Source organism: Coffea eugenioides, chromosome 2 (assembly GCF_003713205.1).
Source record: "Coffea eugenioides isolate CCC68of chromosome 2, Ceug_1.0, whole genome shotgun sequence".
Taxonomy (NCBI): domain Eukaryota; kingdom Viridiplantae; phylum Streptophyta; class Magnoliopsida; order Gentianales; family Rubiaceae; genus Coffea; species Coffea eugenioides.
In genome coordinates, this window is record NC_040036.1 from 52,508,861 (window position 1) to 52,513,269 (window position 4,409).

Below are 4,409 nucleotides of genomic sequence, written 5' to 3' on the forward strand. Positions count from 1 at the left end.
AAAAGTGTAAATCTGTTTGGAATTGGAAATTTATCATCAAGTAGGAAAATATTCAGGGGTTGATAATTGATTACCAACCTCATTTTCCCTCTTACCTGTTCTGATCTCTTGTTGACATAAAAAGCTTGACATGCCCATTGAGAATCAGAGACTTCAATCAAACCATATTTCAAGAGTTCTTGGCATTCTTGATCAGCAAGTTGAGTATCCTCAGGATTCATTCCAGAATGACTTGCTTTTGTGGGATTTATATCCTCATTCTTTTTGAAAGGAAGATGGATATAAAAATCAGAATTTTCCCACGATGGATGATCACATTTTTGTAAAAACTCTTGATGGTTAGAAGCACAAGACTCCTTGATAATTTTCTGTTGAAATTTCTTGAGTCTTTCTTCTAAGGAAATAGAGGTTTCATCCTCTATAAGATAAAGATTAGGGATTTCTATAAAAGATTTGAAAAACTTTCTTGATCTGATCCCTCTGGCTGTAATAAAAAATTTGCCTTCTCTGTAAATATCAAAGCTAAGTAAAAGATCTTTTCCAGAATCAAGATTAGCTCCTAGGAATTGGGTAGTAATGGTACAGTCTGGAAGAAGTTTTAGAGTAATGGGATTTTTAGTAATGAAGTTTGTGTAAAAAGATTTCCCATCAGCTCCAGTAAATTCCTTTTCATAGGAGGTCCAAAAATAGTCTGGTAAAACATCTTTTTTCATGATAGATAGAGTAGCACCAGTATCAAAGAAGGCAATTAATGGGATAGGCGTAGAATATTTGCCCAATAGAAGATGAACAAGTGCTTGAGGATATATGGGCCTTTTCCCATGTTCCTTTGTTTTTGCCATTAGAATTTCTGGTAAAGCCAAAAGAGTAGAATCATTTTGTTCTTCTTGTTCAGAAAATTCAGATTCTAAATCAGAAAACTGTAAATCAAACTCATTCTGAATTTCTAAAATGAGATGTACTCCCTTTTGGTTTTGAGGACAATTTTTCGCAAAATGTCCAGGCTTTCCGCAAACAAAACATTTGGATCCTTTCTTCCCCCGGAACTATTTACTTCTTCTCTTGAAAAATCTCCATATTTTCCTGAAAGGTCGTTTTGAAAATTGTTTATAGCTTTTGCTAAATGTCTTGAATCTTTTAAACTTTTTCCTTTTCTTAAATGGTCCACAAGCTTTGCATTTTCCTTTGATAATAAGCTCGGGCTTCTTGCAAGCTTGATCAAGACAAACATCTCCTTTGAGATATTCTCGGATAACCTTTCTGTTGTGACATAGATCGTCAAGAGCCAACAAAACTGCTTGTCTCATCTGGCCGGTCGTAAGATTAAGGATTGATCCATATTTATTATGGATATATATCCCAGCTCCTTCTACAAGTGATTTGGGTAGTGAACTGATAAATGCTTGTTTCAAATTAATATCTGCACCAAGAGTATAAAAAAGTTTAGTCATTCTTTTGAAATGCTTATTTATATCTTTCCGATCATAAGATAAACATTTCATCTGAAAAAACTCTTTTCTCTTAGTTTCCCGGCTTTCTTTGACATCTCCTATAAACATCAGATGAAGGATGTTTATATTTTCTGAAAAATCTTGTCTGGTCAAGAAAGTCATTTTGTCAGCATCACCAAGACTTGTCCACCAATCTTTTAAGATTCCTGAAAAATGAGCAGTGAAAGTTGGGAGAATTTCAAAATGAGATTCTTCATGAAGATTTTGAGCCGTCATCCAGGCATGAAATTCTTGGAATTTTGCTTCCCATTTTCCAGCAGGAATATCATCTATGGAAAATAATTGTACTCCCTTTGTTTTAGGAAAATCTTGTCTTGGAGGCCTGTTTGCCGATGTTTCTTCCTCTGCCTCAGATTCTGGTTCTTCAACAACTTCAGAATTCATAAGAATAAGGGGAATCTCCTCCTTGTCTTCTTTGTCGTCTTCAGAGAATTCAGTTGAATCTGGGGATTCATTTTCTGATTCTGATTCAGAAGATGGTGAAGTATCCTTAGAGCTTTTGTCCTCGTCATCTGAGCTTTGAGACTGATCTGACTGAGAGTCAGCTTTAGAAGTAGTGAGACAGTGAATTGAATCGTGATGAAGATCCTCTAACATAGAAGATAAAGGATTTTCATAAACTTTGGTAGATTCAATCGCTTTTTGTTCCTGTTGAATAGAAAAGGAAGGATTAGATTGTACAGTGTACATTAAAGAAGTTTCTGTTGCAACCTGTTTTGCCTTTCTTTGTCTTTCTTCTTCTTGCTTCTTTTGTTCAGCTTCAACCTTTTGTTTTTGCCTTACTTCAAGTTGTTGAGCTTTTTTATTCCTTCGATATTCTCGAAGTACTTGGGCAATATCCCAAGGTTGTTTTGCAGCTGGTTGTGGCTGGTCTGGGAAAAAGACTGAAGGATTAGGAGTGGTTACATTTCCAAAATAAAATGGAGTAGGCCAATTCCTTAAAGGGATGGCTCCAAACCCTGAGCTTACCTGTGAAGGAGGTTCTGATGGTCCAACATCATATTTTGGGATTTCACCTGTAGTTTTTAAAGTAGCAATTTGTTTTTGAAGAAACGCAGTTTCTTTTTCTTGGTTTAAAACAAAATTTGCTAAATCGGATGCATTCAGTGGTGAATCATATTTGATGCTGGCAAGCCTTTTTTCAAGAACACTAATCATTTTTTATACTTTCTCTTTTTGAGATTTGACTGTAGTATCCAAATGATTAACTGAAGTACCAAGGGTACTTACCTGTTGAGATACCTCTGAGACATTGTGATGAATTGAGGTAAGAGCTGAATTTTGTACCAAGGAGTTTTCTGTCTGCCAGTTAAGGATTTCATAAGAAATATCTGTAGTAGCAGATTCTCCGGTTGGTAAGACAATAGGAGCTGCATTTTGGATCTTTGGGGTATGTTTAGAACCATTTTTTACAAATGATTCCAAAGGTGGGAAATCAGCATCCTGAAACATGAAACATGGAATAGGTTGAGAACTGATTTCTGGTGACTTAGGTACTGGTTTGTATTCCTTCTAGATTTTCTTGGTTTGATGTCTTGCTTCCTTTTCTAGTATATCTAAGCACTTTTGGTAATAGGGATGCAAGATCTTTTCTGGTTTAGGTTTCTGATAAACCCATGAAGAAGGAATTTGATAACCATAAAAAGTACTACGTGCTGCTTGGAAACTGTCTGCATCAGGATCTTGTGGCTTTGGATTAGGCTTGCAAGGTCGAGGTTCACAAGGTTGTGGATCAACTGGTTTGGATTTCTTTTTAAAAGAAATTTCAGAAGCATCTAGCTCCAATTGTTCTGCCCAATAACATTCTTCACACCTCGTACAAGTATCAAAATAGATATGACCTGATATAGGATCATTTTAATAATAAGGGAGAAGCAGTTTAAATCACACATAAATAATCTTGCCACAATAGCCTTTCACTAGGCTCAATGTCATTCAATTACAAAATAATGCTAGCAATGTGACCGGAACTAATGTTGAAGACAAATAACAAAATAACAGGTTTGACATCTCTTGGCGTTTCGGTCACAACCGAAGCTACACTTATCGGATTCGGGTACACTTTACACCATTTCGAAGCTAAGACAGAGAACTACATTTCCTATGAAGACATCAACACCCAATTTATTCATTTTCAAGGTCAAAATATGCAATCTCATAGAAAACAGAACACTGTCCACAAAACAGTACATTTGGCAGTCAAGGGTATTTTTATCATTTCACATGCTACTATCCTCCAATTGAGCTGAAATTTTTCAGGAAGCTAGTTAACACCATTTCCTACAACTTTCATGTTTTGACCTAAGCCTGATTCAGCCTCTAACATGGACGAATTAAACAGGACAGAACAGGGCAGTTTCAATCTTAAAGCTAGAAATTTTCTTTAGGCAAGTTCATCTAGCACATAATACACTAATTTATCACATAACAAAACTATCAAACCATGGCCAATCATTAATCATCACATGAGAGCAGAAAATTCACCATAAAAACTGAAATTTATCATAACACTACTTCAACCCATGAAATTTCTCACAAAACTACAAATTTAACAACTCTAATCCACCAATTTACAACTATTAAGAGCAAAGAGGGATTTCTAGACAAGTTACCTTGGAACCTTAAGAAAGATGGTAGCTTAGGGTTTCTTCTTCCAAAATCACTCCACCAAAAGCTCTAAACCTTCTTAGTGAGTAACTTTTATGGAGTAGTTTGCAATTTTAACGGTTGGAACTCAAGATTTGAGGAAGAAATTGAAGATGCAAGATGAAGTTTTCCCTCTTTTTCCTCTCCCTATTTTCGGTCAAGAAGACAAGAAAGTGAAGGAAATTTTGGTCAAATTTTGAGTTTTAGTAAAGGTAAGAAACTTGGGTCAAAGTTGGGTAGATTTCCGACAAG